We start from the raw sequence: 18194 nt of genomic DNA on the forward strand, positions 1-18194 counted from the left end.
GGTCTTTCCCTTCTTTTTGGGGTGTGCTCATTGTTTTACCTATTATTATCCTGTCTTTTCATGTTTTCAAGACAACGGTTTTTCATTGCATGCATTTTAAGCTATTTTACTGGGAGAATTTATCCATACAATCTAGCCCACCTGGTTCAGAAAAAGAAATTCAAAAGTGAAATAATTCGGTGAAAAGATGATTGGTTGGTGATGATGAAGACGACTCAGGTTCAGATAAGAACCTGAGTCTTCAATCATGGTCTGAGGATGATCTGTCAGGTGTTAGGGATTTTAGGGTAGTTTCTTTTTTAAACATTATTCATTCACCTGCAAGAGAATTCAATAGATACAAATATTCAAAAATAAAGAAGTCATATGGTAATCCCTCATCCTCCAGTAACCCACATTCTCTACCCAAAATCCAGCGCAGTCAGCCATTTGTCATGTCTCCTATTTGAAAAATACACCTGTGCCCTAATGTCCACTGTTATATCAGGAAACAAGCTCAGGCCACAGACTGGGAGAAAATATTTACAAATCACAAATCACAGTGTGATAAAGGACTTGTTTTAGAATACTCATAAAACCCTTAAAAAGGACCAATAAGAAAATAACTCATTAAAAAATAAGCAAAAGTATGGAGAGCTGAAGAAGATGTATTCATGGGTAATAAGCGCATGAAAAGATGTTCAGCAACAGGTGTCATCAGGGAAATGCAGGTGACAATAGTGATCTGCCATCACACACTGTTAGATGATGGGAATCCAGACAATGATAGTGTCACCTGTTGACCAGGACAGGGAGCCACAGAAAGCTTCAGTCACTAATGGCAGGAAGACAGAACAGCACAGCCGCTCTTGGGAGACGGTCAGCAGCTTCTTATAAAGTCAAACATAGACTAAGCACACAAGCTGCTGATCCCCCTGTAAGGTACTTACGCAAGTCATTTGAGAACTCATGTTTGCACAACAACCTGCATGCAAATTGTCCCAGTGGAACAGCCCTCACCTGTGGGCTGTACTTTGTGACCTTCTGCAAAGACTATGGACAGGACAAAGCCAAAGAAGGAACTTCACAGGGAGCATCTGGATTAGACCACCTCAGCCAGGGGGTGAAGGTCAACTTCATCCATGATGAGCGAGTGATCACTGTATGGTCTTGCTATGTTTGTGGAGAACGGCCCAGCCAGGTGTGGTTTTCCCAAACTCCACAGCCTCAGTCAGCCTGATTCACAATGAGAGACAGTCTACAAAGTATGCAAACCATCTCCTCAAACATGTAAGGGTCATGAAAAACAGGAACAGTCTGAGACACGGTTACAGCCAGAAGAGCCCAAAGGAGCCATAATGGGACTCAATGAGGCAATTTGGTTGGGATCTTGGGAAAGAAAACAAAACCATGACAGCAAATCCGGTGTGGAGATAGTAATGTGTGAATACTGTGTCATTAGCTGTGACAAATGCACGACGGTGGTTAATGACAGGACAAGAAAGTGTGGGGTGCTCAGGGACTCTGCACTAACCTTGTCACTTCTCTGTAAATCTCCAACTATTCTAAGATAAAAGAGTGTCTTTTGTAAAATAGCCCTCAAAGAGAGAATCGGTCCAGGAGGATGGAGGATCTACTTTTCAGTTTTCCTGGACTTGCGGTCCAGGGCCTGGAAAGAGGTGTTGTGGGGAGGACAGATGGCAACTCAGACAGCGGGCAGGGCTCCAGAGTGCTCCCTGACCCACCTGCCCTCAGGGCTGCTCAGAAGGCCCCTTACTCTCCCCCAGGACACGGAGTTTGCCGTTCCTCCATCTGGACCCGACTCAGCACAGCCTCGTGCGCCCCCGCCGGCCCCCGCCCCCACGGTGTGGCAACAGGGCTGAGAGCAGGAGACATGAGGGGCCTTTGAGTCTCTCCACAGGGACCTCCCCGGGGTCTCCTTGGGCCCCCCAGCAGGGACACAGGGCTGTGCACCCAGGAGAAGGTCCCATCCAGGGTCAGTCTCCAGTCTGAATTACCTATTTATATTTAAACAAATTGATTCTTCATTCTGCCTTTCCAGGCTTTCAATGCAGTTTACCTATGGAATTTTACTATGTATCTTTCTTTTTGTTCTAGAATTCCTATTTAGTCTTTCATTCTGTTTCTTTGTTCCAGTTTCCTTTCTGTTCACCATTTAATAACAAAATTTTCTTGTTATTAAATTCCTTCAACACATATTTATTCAGTTCTTTGAACATATTTCCTGAAGCTATGGGAGCCTTTGGTGCTGATTCCCACATCTGGGCGCACTGGGAATACGTTTCTGTTGACTTTCTCATTAGAGTCACACATTTCTGTTTGAATAAGTCATACATTTCTTTGTATGTCTGGTAATATGTTCTTTAAAAGTGGATTATGATTTTATGTTTAAACAAATCTGGAATCTATTTTATTTTTTTGAAGACTGTTCTTTTCCTAGAATTGTTTAACCTGAGCAGACCCCACTATGGCCTGAGCCCCTGCAGTGCTGACAGCTGTTGTCTGTGCCCTGTTTTTCTGCATCCAGTGGCTGCATTTTTGCCCTAGGTCCTGAGTGAGCTGCCCTCCGCCTGTGTGATTAGTGGCGAATCAAGGATGTGCAGTTTCTACTCAGATTATGACACTGACCTTCTCTGTGGTTACTTTGTTCCTGAGATTTCCCCGAGACTTCCAAGTGCCCTGCCAACCATGAAGTCTGACGTTTGATGCATTCATCCGGTATTGAATAGGGAAAGGTTTAAGGTGTAGGCAGGAAGAGGCAGGGGGCCCCTGGCTGAGACACCATTCCTGGCAGGCAGAAGCTCTAATCCAGTGTACACAAGAGATAAGGAAACAGACCCTTGCCTCCAAAGGGGTCGAATGGTCAGGAGTATTTTTCTTTGGCAGCTACAGTGTATCACAGAAAATGACCAAACTCCAAAGAAGTAATTCATTAACAGTTTCTCAATGGTCCTTGCTCAAGCCAAGATGTTACAAGAATCTCAAGGCCACAAGCTTCCCAGTCAGCTCTCAAGAAGAGACTGCCACTAAAAGCCATCAGTGGCAGCCCATTCAGGACCCCTGTCACTCTAGAGAGCTTTCTCTTTCCTTTCTGTTCTCACCTTCACTATAAACTTTTGCTTCCCTTCACCCCCCTTTTGAAAAAAAGATTTTATTTATTGGACACAGAGAAAGAGATTACAACTAGGCAGTGAGGCAGGCAGAGAGAGAGAGGGAAGCAGGCTCCCCGCTGAGCAGAGAGCCCGATGTGGGGCTCGATCCCAGGACCCTGAGATCATGACCTGAGCCCAAGGCAGAGGCTTAACCCACTGAGCCACCCAGGCGCCCCAGGTATTTATATTTTTAATTTGTTTTCAGCTTGCTTTGTGTAAATTAAATATACATTTATACATTTTATCAATTCTCGTATCCAATATTAGAATTTGCCATGTATATTCAGTAATGTAAAATGTTAAAACAGCTGAAATCATAAGAAAATAATTTTAAAAAGTATTTAAGTTGGGGGTATAGTTAACACATAAGGTTCCAGTAGTCTCAGGTATACAAAGTAATGATGTGACAAGTTCGCATGTCACGCTCTATTCCTCACAGGTGTAGCCCCCATCTGCCTGATGCAGCCCTATGACAGTGTCATCCACTGTCTTCCTCATGCTGTGCCTTTTATTCCTGTCACTTATTTATTCTGGAACTGGAAGCCTGTGTCCCCCCTGCCTCTCCCGCATGTCCCCAGCCTCTACTCCTCCCTTCTGGCAACCATCTCAGATGATCATTTACTGGAAGAGTAATGCCTGTGAACAAGAGAATCCTGTGACTAGAAAGTGCACCGTGTAAATATTTGATGGTCGGCTTCACGGCTCAGAGGGCAGCGCAAGCTTCTGATGACACCGTTTCCATGTTTGCTGCTCTTATCACCCATCAGTACTATTATAGGAGGTTCTACTGTTCCCAGGACATTCCTGCATGCAGCTCATTTATAACGTTCTTCAGAAGGTTCTTTTTGACGATGACCGATGATTTCCATTGCATCCTGAGCGCGGACAGCATGTGCTCACACGTTCAGCTCTCACACAGCTTTGGGGTGTGATCTGCATGTCATCCTTACACGGCTGGCAAGAGCAAGACACCAGTGAGTTTCGACAAAAGGAGCACAGATTTTTTTGTTAAAAATCTGGATATGCCAAATAGTGTTTGCTTTGCCGGAAATCACACACAATCTGCATTCTACAGGGGCACCATGGGTGTGGATTGGAATATGACTGTCAGAGGGGGTGGGAGACAGGCCGGGATGTTATGTCGTTGTCTCCCATTGTGTTATGTTGTGTGCCTTGTCTCCCCTGTCACACAACACATGTGTGTACACAAACACACACAGAGACATACACACACACACACAGATACACACACATTCCCCACACCTGCATCACTAGGTCCTCACTCAGGGAATCCTGGATCCTCCTCCAAAGCCCCCTGTTTCCTCCTTCAGGACAGCGCTCTCTGCAGTACTCCCCCTCAGTGGGGTCAGAGCTGCTCCAGGAGGCCCTGCATTTCCTGCCTTGGGCTCCAAGACCAGCCACCTTCCTCTACCATGACCCTGAGGGGAGGGAGACAGAGTCGGGAGTCCAGTGGTGCACACAGGAGCCAAGTTCTTCTGATGACGAGACCAAGATCTGCATGAGCCAGATGAAGAGTAACCCCTGAAACCTGAGGAATGTGCAGCGATCCTACTGCCAAACCCCATGACAGCCAGCAGCTTGGGGCCTGGGAGAAAGCAGAGAGAGTAGAGCACACCCCTCACCCCAGGGGCATGAGACCCTCTTGTCAGGTGCCCGCTGCCCTGTGTCAGGCTGGGGCAGGAAGGTATGCACAAGCTGTCACATGAGAGTGAAGGGGGGACATTCTGCTCAGGGGGTGGGTCCTTGTGTCATTAAGTAGTTAACTAACCGAACTCAGTGGGTCAGGGACACAGTTTAGGTCCCTGTAGGTGGGAAACCAGAAGGCATAAGCTAGTGTTTGTCCTCACAGAGCCTACAGTGAAGATGGGAAGGTGCCCACACTTCCAAGAGCACGTGACTGAGGGTGTGAGGCAGACTGAGAGCTACTGAAGACAGACGCCTCCTTAGATGTCACACGAGAAGCAGACACATGGTTTAAAGGGATCATAGGCCAGACCCCCAGTAGTCGGGGAAGGTTCATGAATGAGCTGGAACTCTGTGTAGACCCATGATGTGTGTATACGATCTGGGTCGATGGGGGGGTGGGTGAGGCCCCAAGCAGTCAGCAGTTAGGCTGACACATGGAGGTCAGGACATAGCTTAGTTAATCATTTCTAGTTAATGTCTGGAGGTTTTAGAATATGAAATAGTTAGTGGAGGGCCTTGCATGTGGGATCCAGGCATAAACCAGTGAGAGGTACGATTAGGGCTCAGACTTTCCCATACAGGAGCGTGAATTCCACAGTTTACCAGATGGTTCTGTTTCAGGCCCCGAGTTCTGTTTCAGTCCTGCCTTCTCAGGGCTCACAGCATCAGAGGAGAGAGACAATATGCAGTGAGGTTTGGTACAGTGTGTAAGGATGGGACCAGGATCTTTCCAGAACTTTTTTAGGATCTGGGAACAAAATCTAGGGAGAGGTGCTCCTATGACTACCATCACTCAGGCCATTACAGTGGTGTTAAGAGCTATGCAGGAGGAGGAAGACCAAGTATGTCATTCTTACTATGTCACACTAGCACAGTCTAGACAGTGAATGTTCCCTACGGAGAAGCTGGTGGGGGTGGGACGCAAGGACAAATGCTGGGGGGCTCTGGAGATGTGCTCTGTCCTGGCTGACACTTCCTGGCGCTGGAGAGAAGGTGGGCAGGCCTCCCACCCTGTAGGTCACCATGGCTGGGAGCTCCAGGAGGATAACGGGACCCTGGATCGGTGACAGGATGACTAGGATAACTGTCATCCATGGCAGTCTTATCAGAGATAGGAGGCCAGTGGGCACTTCATGGAGGGACGAGATGGACTCGATAAGCTGTGTTTCCTGTCACTGAAGAGACACTTGGGGTTTGGGAAAAGAACATGAGCCACACTGGTAAGGACTCCCCACAGCCCAGCCCTGCAGCTCTACCCAGCCCAGCCTGGGGCTGCCCTCTCTCCAGAGCTACTCACACACAAGGGTGGAGGACATCTAGTGTAGGATGGGGGGCCATGCGCTGTCAGCAGCCCATCCTGAGTCGCCTGGGAAGTGGCATGGCACACACTCTTCTTAGGCCCACAATGGGGAATGTTCTCGTGGGAGAGCATGGCAGTACCTCTGAGGCTCATGGAGGTTTCTCACTCTTCAGGCTCTTTCCCACTAGAGACACAGTAGCTGTGAGGACCTATCAATACTGAGCTAGAGATACTGAGTTATAAGCTTCATAAGCAGATGGAGAGTCTCTGAAAAGGTTCTTCCCTTGGAGGAAAATGTCAGAGGTGGTTCCCACCCTTTTGTCTTGGGTGCAGGCCTGACTACTGCTGGTTCCTTCTGCCCACTAAAAGGGAACACTCCCTGCCTTGCCTTGGCAGGCAACCAGACCCTCAGCAGGTATCCCATCTTGGTCTGTGGAGTCAATGCTTTTCTAGAAAGCCTTGCCTTAGCGCTCCCTGTTTGCTCCTGTTTGCCTCCCAGAGCACATGTGACCCACCCCAACCCCCTGATTGTGAGGTCACCCTGAGGGGCTGTGTGCCCTGGGCTCCTGCCCTGCAGAGATGACTGTGACCTCGCAATGGGCCAGGGAGCACCAGATCTAGTACAAGGCAGAAGGGGATGGAAACATCCAGATATGGGCAGCCATTGTGCTGTCTTCTGGAGAACAAGAGAGATACACAGGCTGTGTGCAGCATGAGGGGCTGCCTGAGCCCATCACCATGAGACAGAGGGGTGGGGTATGAGGAGTGGAGCCCAATATCAGGGATCCAGGAACCTTCTAGAGACTTCCAGCAGAGTCAGGGCACAGGGGCACCCCTAAGTTTTCCTTTTCACCTCTGATCCATTTGCCCAGCCCACCATGGTCCTCAAGGGGGCATCTGCTGGCTAGGTTCTCCTTCATGTTTCATCATTGGGGTTGTTTTAGCAGAGATTTAGACTGTTGGAACTATAGTTGCTAGAGTTGTGTTCTAGAACAACAAGAACTCGGGGGTGAGGAGATCTAGTTTCCTCATTCTGATCTGCCTGTCTCACCCCCAGGGTTCAACTGAAACCCTTTTTCCTGTTTATTCTGAAAGAGATATGGAGGCATCTTGCTGTGCAGCAAAGCTGGGGGTGTGGTAGGGGCATGGGGGTTTCCCTGGCTGGTGGGAGGGCAGGCTAGGAGAAGGTCCGAGGCTCAAGACCTGCTGTACCCCAGAGCCCCAACACAACCTGGGGCAATACACAGGCTGCCTCTGGATTCCAGGATCTCGATCTAAGGTCACATCTCCCGCTCCTGTAGGAGGATTCCAGGAACAGGCATGCAGAAGATCCAGAGTGCACCAGCGTTCTGGGGAGGTTGTCACTTGGTGGTGGTAAAAAAAAATTCTCAGGTCCTTTTCCTTCAAGATCCTAAATTTTAAAAAATGTCTTGTATTTTTTTTAAGATTTTATTTATTTATTTGAGAGAGAGAGAGCGAGAGCATGAGAGGAGAGAGGACAGTGGGAGAAACAGACTCTCTGGTGATCAGAGAGCCTCATGTGGGACTCGATCCCAAACTCCAGGATTATGACCTGAGCAGAAGGCAGTTGCTTAACCAACTGAGCCACGAGCCCCTGTTTTGTATTTAAATTCAATTTAGTTAATATATACTTTATTATTAGGTTTGGGGGTAGAATTTAGCAATTAATCAGTTGCATATAACACCCAGTGCTCCTAACATCATGTACCCTCCTGCTCATCACCCAATTATCCATTCCCCCCACTCACCTCCCTTTCAGCAAGTCTCATTAAGATTCTCTTATAGTTTGTCTCCATCTCTGTTTTTATTTTATTTTTTTCTTCCCTTCCCCTACATTCATCTGTTTTGTTTCTTAATTTCCACATATGAATGAAATCAAGTGGTATTTATCTTTCTCTGACTGACTTAATTCAATTTGTATAATAGCTTCTGGTTCCATCTAGGTCGTTGCAAAAGGCTTTCTTTCTTTCTGATGGCTGAGTAATATTCCACTGTGTCTGTCGATTTATCTGTCCACCACCTCTTCTTTATTAATTCATCAGTCAATGCACAACTGCCATCAGAACCTAGATTTCTTAGAAAGAAGAAGGAAGGGTAAGCCAGACTCCAAATAAAGTAGGAAATGTGATGCAAGTGTGTCATGTACATATGTCTGCCTGAGGGGGCAGGTTCATAATCCTGTAGAAATGTGTACAGGAATTCGTGTGGAGGTTTGTATATATGTGTGTGAGTGAGCATGTGCAAGCATGTATGAGTGTTCGTGTGTATACGCATGCCTGTGTTTATGTGTGCGCGCGCACTCTCTGCTCTGAGAATTCCTCATCCTTGCATCTACCCTGGCCAGCTCATGGTTGCCCCACCCCCACCCCCACCCATGGGTTACAAATTCCATCTGCAGCAGGTGAGAAAGTGAGAGGGGCTCGGGGTGATGAGTGAGGGGGTGAACTGGTACATGTCATGGTAGGAAGAAGAGAACAGTAGCTACAGTGGTGGGACTCGCTTCCTCCCCAGGGTTCTGCTTGATAAAAGCATCAGACTCAGTTTTAAGGGTTTTATATGAATTGAATCATTTAAAATGTCCTAATAACCCTGAGAGATAGGGAAAGTTACCAACTCCATTTATAGGCAAGGAAACCAAGGTCACTATGAGGTTAACTGAGTCAACTGGCTGAGCCATGACTCTAATGTTAATGGTCAGATGCTGAGTCCAAGTGCCCACCATTTTTTTTTGACCCCTGGACACTGTTCACTGGCCTCAGTAAGGGTCACCACCTTCTGTGGCTCTGACAGCTTCTCCTTCTCCAGCACTGGCTCTTGACAGGCGTATGCATTTTTCACTGTCCCTGTAAGGGAATCCATGGGGTTTGAGGGGACAGAAGAGCTGGTTGTACATTGGAGGATGGAGTGTGTTTGCTGGAGGTGGAGGGGAGGCAGGTCACATCTGGGCTGTAGGGAATCAGTGGAGTCTGCATGGGGGGTGTGAGGTGGGCTGTCTAGCATGCAGAAGTGGGGAGACCAGCCATGGGTGGGCAGAGTTCACTTACTGTTTGTTCACAGTCTGAAAGCACAGCCTGAGTGAGCCTGAGAGACACTGGGGTGAGCACTCATGACCTACCAATCCTGTCTCTGACTTGCCTTCTTCCAGCTGACTTCCTGGTGATGCCTGCTCTCCAAGGTGAGAAGTGACATGAAGGTGGCACTTCCTGATACCCTGACAGTAGCTCCTTCATGGGCCTTTCCAGATAGAGTGAGAGGAATGCAAGTAGGTTGGTAAGAACTTGACATTCATGTTGGAAAGAGAAAATGGGATGTTTGTCTTCAAGAAAGGGGAGGGCTGCCCTCTGGGGAGGACTGAGTAGTTCTTTGTGGGCTGGTGGACTGGGGGCCTCCGCTTCTTGATGGATGTAGGCAGCAGGCTGCCTCAGTTTCTGGTCGTTCCAACACAGCTGCTTGTTTCAGCAAAGCTTGCAAGGAAGGGAAGACGGTAGAAACTCAGCAGGCGAAATGGAAGTCATGATCATATATATTCCAAGGTCACCACTGACACATTTTACTGGTTAAAAAGATATTCTAGGTCCCACCCATGCTCAGTAGGAGGAGATTCCACAAGACCATTTGGACCAGGTGGTAGGGACTATTGGGCCTTATTATAGAATCCGCACGGGGATATTCCACGTGACAGGTGGAAGGAATGGAGGGTAGCAAGGTCTGCACTGGATGTGTTCACACACTGGATGTGTTCATAGATCTGTACTTACCAGGCTGTTGCCCTGCACAGTCACTGAGCACCATAGTTATCACTCTGGGTCCCATGCTGGAGATGACCTGCAGGCTGAGTTGTGTTATCCAAGCAGGGTCTTAGCTTACAAGAAACACGCTGTATTTGGCAAGGTGTGTCTCAACTTTGTGGAACCTGAGAGGTCGTCCTCTCTGAATAGTTCCCCCCTCATTTGTCAGACCTTCTAAATCTCTAGGAAAGCCCATCACTACACTCAACCATTGTGTTTCTTTCCTGCATCGTGCTGCCTGGCTAATCCTGGTCTCCCACTATTTCTGCCAGTCTGTCTCAGACGGGATTCCACCAAGACATTTCTTGTGATTCCACTCTGTCAGTTTCTTTCCCTTCATCCAGATGATTTGTTAGTGGCTTTCTCTTGTATTGATGAGTCAGTTACATTAAGAAGTCACTATTCTCTAATTAAATCTTCCCAATAACTTTTGGGCCAGATGGGCAAAGGTTCTCTTTCCAAGTCTCAGGTCCTTCCCACACAGGGACAAGACAGCAGTAGGGTTCCCGGAGAGTCAGGAGTTGGTATAGAACCTCATGAGCATGAGACAGGTAGGTCACAAAGGTGTGCACCTGTATTTTCTTCCTGTCCCAAGCATGTAGTACAACACCTGGCCCATAGTAGGCACTCAGGTAGCTTCTGTGTGGAGGCTGTTTCCGCAAACTTCATCAGGATAGTTACATTTACCAGGTTCTTCACTCCACTCTGAATTCCTTCATGTTTCTCTCACTGAGCCTAACAGAGAGCCTGACATCTGTTACTGCCTATTATGTGTCTGCTAAATGGAGTTGGGGCGTTCTTGGGCAATTCAAAATTTATTTCAACAGACTGATACAAGCACAAGGTTGAAAACATTTATATAACACAAAAGAGAATACAGTGAAAAGTAAATTTCCTCCTCTATCACCTCCATAATTCTTCTAAACTTTCTCCTGGGACATAAGAGCTGTTACCAGTTTCCACAGTATTATTATAGGAGAGATTTCCATTTTAGGAGGTGGCATTTTACCAAATAATCTACCTCTAACTTTGTTCTCAATTAAGAATATATTCTGAGAAGATCCCAGTTTTTACATAAAAAACTCATTCAGGATTAGATATTGATATTAGATATTGGTAATGACAATTTTGCCACAGGTGATTTTTTTAAAATTTAAGTAACACAGAAATCATCCTTATTCTACAGCGACACAATTTCATGGAGTACATGTTCCCTCAGATTAAAGACAGCCTCATTCACCAGCCTCCCAGGAGGCTACTTTTGTCTGTGTGACTACATTCTGACCATTATGGGGATGCGGAATGTGGTAGCAGGTTTTGTCCTAAAAAGAGGGGAACATCCACTTTTTCTGCTTTCCCTTCCCTACTCACAGGCCACGGGCATGGTCTTAGGTGCCCTGGTCATGCTAATAAGGAAACTTCCCAGGGTCATCGTCACCAGTGTGTCTGGGTAGCCCCATGGTGCAGACTGACCCTACGGTCCCGGACGGCTCACCTCACTCGTGGGACACACACAAGCTGCTGTCTCATGGACAATCACTGTTAGGTGGTTTTCTGTTGCACACAACTGAACTAATGCATATGGAGAGGGGAGGGTTTCCTAGAGGAGGTGGCCATGGTGGTCTGTTCTGGAGATGAGCAGAGACAGATACACAGGGGGCAGCACGGGGGGCTCCCTGGGACAGTCTGTGTTGGAGGAAGGGAGAGCTGGGCCCCAGGGGCAGCACAGGGAGACTGGAGACTGTTCTCCTCTCACATTTGTAGACACGGGGCTGTCCTGGGGCGTGCATGGACTCACCAGATGTTACAGTTGGGGGCCTGTGTTTCTTCTCTTCCCGTCCTGTACTTTTTACAGAATTCCCCTGTTGACTGCATCCAGGATGAGAATCCCTGCTGGTGACCTTTCCTCCTCGTCCTCCTGTCTGAGGGCAGTGGCTGTGGGGGTTGAGATTTGTGGGGGTTGAGAAACCCCTCAGAGGAAAAAGGAATGCAGGTTCTTTTGTCATGGGGTTCCACCAGAAATCTGCACTTATCCAGGCTGGCTTGGATGGCCCACCTTGAGACTGTGGACCCCAGGCCCCTCATATCTTGTGTCCTGGTGATTCCAGACACTCACTGCATGACTTCACTCTATTCTGTGTGTCACCAGCAAGTCACTAAGTCCAACTTCTGTTCCCAAAGTGGGTATTATTATACAAGGGCATGATACCGGAGGATGGGAACACTGGGGCCATCTTGGGATCTGCCTACAGCAGGGGTGACTTTGGGAACCACTTGAATGCGTGGCCTCCCACAGGCCTGTGGCTAGGAATGCAGAGACCAGACCAAATGAAGAGCTCAAGTCCGAGGATGTTGGTGATCACTCCCCAGGAATCCAGATCAGAGTTGGGATGTCACGCACAGCTGCAGGGGGACAGGGCCTGAGGCTCCACCAGTCAGGTGACCACATGCCAGACTCTGACTCAGATGTGTGTGTGACACAGATGCTAGGACAGTGCTGCGTGCATTTGGCACAGGTGGTGTGAGTGGCCTTCGTGTCATCCAGCTTCCAGGAGCAGCAGTGACAGCAGTCCTGGCCTCAGGGTGCAGTGGTGTAAACAGCTGGACCTGTGCCCTGCACCGGGGGCAATGGTTCCTCTTTGGGCCTTGAACTGGGGTGTGATGGTGGATTCTGTTCCTGCCTGTGCAGCCTTGGGCCTGTGGTCTGTGGCTTTCCCTGAAATGAAATGAGGCCAAATATTCTCCCTAACTAACTAACTGTATATACATACATAATACATTTATTTTCCCACAGATATATTTATTTATAATATATAAATATAATTTATATTTCATATTTCATATTCCTTTAATATATTTTATTTTATTTTATATTGTATAACATTTATTTTATTACATGTAATTTACATTTTATTTTTATATTAAATTATATATATATGTAATTCTCCTTGACTATGCATCTACACATATATGTTTCCATATAAGTATTTATAGTTTCAATTAAAACAACTTCTACTCTGTTGTTGAAAACGAGGAGTGAGAAATCCATGAAGGAATACTTTCAGAGAGCATGGATTCAGAATTGTTTTCCAGTTTTATTGAGAAATAATTTTATAAATTTAAGGGTACAACCTTTTGATTTGATATATTTATATGCTGCAAACTGATTACCACTATAGCATTAGCTAAGACCTGCAACCTGTCACAGTTGCCAGGGTGAGTGTGTGTGTTTGTGTGTGTGTGTGTGGTAGGACCATTTGAGACCTATTCTTTTATTTACTTATTTATTTTTTGTTTAAAATAATTTTTTATTGCCCAGGATATTTTTTTTCTTGTGTCTTGTTTTTTTGTTTGTTTGTTTTCTTTTTTAATAACTATAAATTCAAGCTTAGTGAAGCTTGCTTTGTCTTGAAAAAACAAAACAAAACAACAAAGCTGTTCTATCATTTGCTAATCTGATCTCATTTGAAGAGAGAGATGGTAGTTATCTTGCAAGTGTAAAATTTATACCATGAATGATGCAGGTCTAAGTCTGGCGGCACTAAAAGGAGACGATAGCATTGTTGACAAAATTATAATCTGCTGGTGGCATTTGCGGAAAAGAAGCCCTTGCAAATTTCTAAATAACAGTAAACTCTGTTAGGAAATTCTAAAGTGTCTTACAGTCCAAAAAGGGAATGAGGTTAGTAAAATGCCTCAACAGAGTTTGAATAAAATACTGGATTTGAGAGTTATTGGAACTTGGATATGTAAAAATAGGGCGGCAGGTTGGGTCATGCTTACAATGGTCTCAAGTTCAAATAAACTACTGTGACAATACACCACTTCACAGATCACACGCTTTTCTGGGGCTGTTCTTTCCTTCAGTAGGTGCTGGGAGAAGGTGTGCTGAGTCACTTTCCAATATAGATGCCTAGGCCCAAAGCCAAAACATGAGAGAGGAAGAGAGACGGAATGAACACCTTAAGGAATTCTGCAGAGAAAATACCCCCTTTCTTCATGGCCCCACTTTTCCTCATGCTTAAAGAGACAGAGCGTTTGGGGTGTCTGAAGTGGAACTCCTTAGGTGGAACGTTTTCAGGTCTACTAGACCAGTCAGACACCCAGTCAACGCTTTTCTTCAACGCATCAACTTCTTTCTCTCCTTCTGCAACTTCTTTTTTTTTTTTTTTTTTTTAAAGATTTTATTTATTTATTTGACAGAGAGAGATTACAAGTAGGCAGAGAGACAGGCAGAGAGAGAGGAGGAAGCAGGCTCCCTGCTGAGCAGAGAGCCTGATGCGGGACTCGATGCAACTTCTTCTTCTGACTGAGAGCTATGGTCCCTGCTGGTGTGCATCTCCACATCAAACGTAATCTGCCCATCTTCGTGTGGGGAAGGGCTGTCACAGTGAGAACTGGCTCTTGAACTACTCTGTCCTGATTCGTGTTGTGCATCCAAAAGAATCTTCTCCATGTCTCCATTGTGGATAGAGGATGAGGATGGTTCATGTTCTAGCCCCCCATTTTTCCCATTGCCATTATCATTGCCATTGCTGCTGTTCATGGGAAGCTCCTCCAGGAACTGTTGAGGCCGGCTGGCGGGGGCAAAGGCTGTTCACCTTCCTCACAGTTGTTGTTGTTGTTGTGCGGGGGCAGCGGCTGCTCTACTAAATGAGACGACATTGTCAGGTGGCTGGAAGGGCTTGTGGCTGCAGCAGGACCGTCTCTGGTTCTCCAGCAGCAACACAACAAGCCGAGTCCCCTATTTTTTTTTTATTTTTTTTTTAAGATTTTATTTATTTATCTGGCAGACAGCACAAGTAGGCAGAGAGGCAGGCAGAGAGAGAGAGAAGAGGAGGAAGCAGGCTCCCAGCAGAGCAGAGAGCTAGATGTGGGACTCAATCCCAGGACCCTGGGATCATGACCCGAGCTGAAGGCAGACCCTGAGCCACCCATGCGCTCCTAAGACCTATTCTTTTAGAAATCAGATGTTTTCTTTATGTTAAACTTCCTCCATCTGCTGCCTGGTTGTGCCCCACAGAGGAGAAAATATGTATCTCCCAGCATGCCTTGCATTTTTCTTCATACAAAAAAACCAATAGGGGCACCTGGGTGGCCCACTGTAACTCACCTCTGCCTTTGGCTCAGGTGATGATCTCAGGTTCTTGGGATTGAGCCCCGCATCCGGCTCTCTGCTCAGCAGGGAGTCTGCTTCCCCTCCTCCCCCGCCCCCGCCACCTGCGTCTCTGTCTACTTGTGATCTGTCAAATAAATAAATAAAATATTTTTTTAAATTTTATTTATTTGAGAGAGAGAGAGAGAGACCATGCACAAGCAGAGGGGAAGGCAGAGGGAAGGGAGAAACAAGCTCCCTACCAAACAGGGCTCAAGATGTGGGGCTTGATCCCATGACCCTGGATCTGAAGGCAGACACTTGTCTGACTGAGCCACCCAAGCACCCTATCTCGATCTTCCTAATGACATCCATTTGTAGCTGTCTTTCAACAATTTCTGGCAGAGGGCTCTCACAGCTAGAATACAGTATCCGTTCTCTTTACTACATGTGTATCCTGGCATTGAATAAATAAAAACTATGGACTTCAAACCGTCTCCTTCATGGGAATGTTTCCACAAGAAGAAATGGTAGCGCGCTGAATCCTTAGGAATCCTTGGCAAGTGTTTCTGTTCTGTCTTTGTCGTGTTGGCCAAAATTATAATTTCATCTTTCATATCTATTTCCAATTGTACATAGTTGAACTGTTACTTAATGTGTCCAAAGTTTGAAAAGCTTCTTGAAAAATAGGAAATGTTACTCCTTGTAGTGTTTGATGCTGTGTGTTTCCACCCATGTCAGTTTGTGACTCATTAATTTTAATCTGTCGTGATTCTTCCTCAGCTGCAGTCAATGGGACAGGAGAAGATTGTGACAGAAGATTGTGTTTTTTATATCTGTGTAATGATGCATCTTCCTTTACTGTTCCAAACACTTCCTCTGTAACGTGGCCCCCTCCAAACCCCATTTTCAGAGTTGCACTTGTTCCTGCATACAACAAATTTTGATGATTACTAGAATGTTCTGGAGACCAGGCAGTGGATGTTCTACCTCATAGGTACATTCAGATGGTCTATTTCTTCTTCAGTCAGCTTTAGTCATTTGTGTCTTTCTGTGTTTTTGTCTATTTTATAGAGGCAAGTTAATATTTTAGCATATAATTATGCATCATAATCTCCTAATTCTCTTGATTTCTGTGTGATCAGTATTAATATCACCTCTTTCATTGCTGATCCCAGCAATGTGGGTCATTTCTCTTTCCCTCTCTCTTTTTTAGTGAGTCTAGTTAAAGATTTGTCAGTTTGGTTGATCTTTCAAAGGATCACATTTGATTCAGTTAGTTTCCTATACTGTTATTTTATTCTCTTTTCTCTATTTCATTAACTTCTGCTCTCATCTTTATTTTTTTTTCTTTCCCTTTGCCTCCTTTTGCTTTCGTTTGCTCCTCTTCCTCTTTTGACTTAATGTGGAAGTTCAGGTAATTGAGTGGAGATGTTTCTTTTTCATACAGGCAGTTCCAACTATATATTTCTTCAGCACTGCTTTAGTCGGACCCCCTCGGAGTTGGTATGCTCTGTCTTCATTTCTATTAATCTCTAAGTATTTTCTGATTTCCATTTTGACATCTTTGACCCTTGATTATGTGAAAGTGTGTTAATTCTGCATATTGTGAGTTTCCCAAATTCATTCCAGTTATTTATTTCTGGTGTCATGCCACTGTGTTATTTGCATTATTTTTACCCCTTTAAATTCAATGAGTTTTTTATGGCCTAGCATAGGGCTTATCTTCTAGAAAGCTCCATGTGCATTTGAAATGAATGTATATTCTATTCATGGCTGGAATGTTCTATACATGTCAGACTTACACTGTTGTTTTATAGTATGGTTCAAGTCTTCTTTATCTTCATTGATCTCTGCATAGTTGTCTTATCCATTATTGAAAGTGATATATTGAGTTTAACTATTTTTGTCATACTGTCTGTTTCTCAGTTTCTGTCAGTTTTGCTACAAGAAGTTGGGTGTTGAATTATTAGGTGAATATATGTTTAGAGTTTTTTCATCTTTCTGATGAATTGACCATTTTATCATTACAAAATGGTCCTGTTTATCTTACTAGCATTTTTATTTTTAATTTTATTTAAAAAGATTTTATTTATTTGTTAGAGACACAGTGAGAGAGGGAACACAAGCAGGGGGAGGGAGAGGGGGAGAAGCAGGCTTCCCACTGAGCAGGAAGCCCAATGTGAGGGCTCAGTGGACCATGACCTGAGCCAAAGGCAGACTCTTAACAACTGAGTCACCCAGGTGCCCCCTTACTATAAAGTCCCTTTTGGCTAATGAGTGCATCCACACCAGCTTTCCTATGGTTGTTTGCCTGAGGTAACTTTTTCCATCCCTTTGAGTTTAATCTGTTTGTAACTGAGATCAAGTGCATCTACTGTAGACTGTATAGGTGGACCCTGTTTTGTGTTCAGTCTAACAATCTGCACTTTGACTGACTTATTTAAGCCATTCACTTGCAATGTTAATATTGACACTGTTGATTTATGTCACCGTCTTACTTTTTTGCTTTTAGTTTTCCATGACTCACTCATTTCTCTCTCTCTCTTTTTAAAAGATTTTATTTCTTTAAGGGAGAGGAGAGAGAGAGCGTGCAGAAGCAGGGGAGCGGCAGAGGGACGGGGGAATAGAAACAAGGCTTTCCACTGAACAGGGAGCCAGCAGCTGGGCTTGACCCAGGACCCTGGGGTCATGACCTGAGCAGAAGGCTGACATTTATCAGCTGAGCCACCCAGGTGTCCCTCCACTCATTCTTCTTTTACTGACAACTTCTTATTCAGTGAATAAACTGTAATATTTTCATTTTTTAATCATTAATCATTTTATTTTGTAGTTATTTTCTTAAGACATGCTTTTGCTTTTGCCATGTTTTCTACATATTAAATTTTGTGATTTTTTTCTTTATATCATACCCATAATATATATTCAAATAATGTATGTTTATATATTTGTATCATATCCTGGTCCTCTTATATTACATCTTATAGTTCCAATATTGAAGTTTCATGAACTTTTTGCTACTCAATTATTCTAAAGTTACTTAGTCACAGGTTTTTTTTTTTCATTTTAACTTTAATTTCTTTCTATGAGTTGCTTTTTTTTCCTCTGTGCAATTTTCTGTGTAAGTTTTT

General features: G+C 45.2%; 3 pseudogenes; 1 reads left to right on the forward strand and 2 right to left on the reverse strand.

The window, feature by feature from the left end:
• The window catches only part of LOC116587519, a 592489-nt pseudogene that overhangs the window by 372341 nt on the left and 201954 nt on the right, over nt 1-18194 (forward strand).
• LOC116587536 lies at nt 13318-14692 on the reverse strand (annotated as a pseudogene).
• Nucleotides 14948-16254, reverse strand: LOC116587904 (annotated as a pseudogene).

This window comes from Mustela erminea, chromosome 4, assembly GCF_009829155.1.
Source record: "Mustela erminea isolate mMusErm1 chromosome 4, mMusErm1.Pri, whole genome shotgun sequence".
Lineage (NCBI taxonomy): Eukaryota > Metazoa > Chordata > Mammalia > Carnivora > Mustelidae > Mustela > Mustela erminea.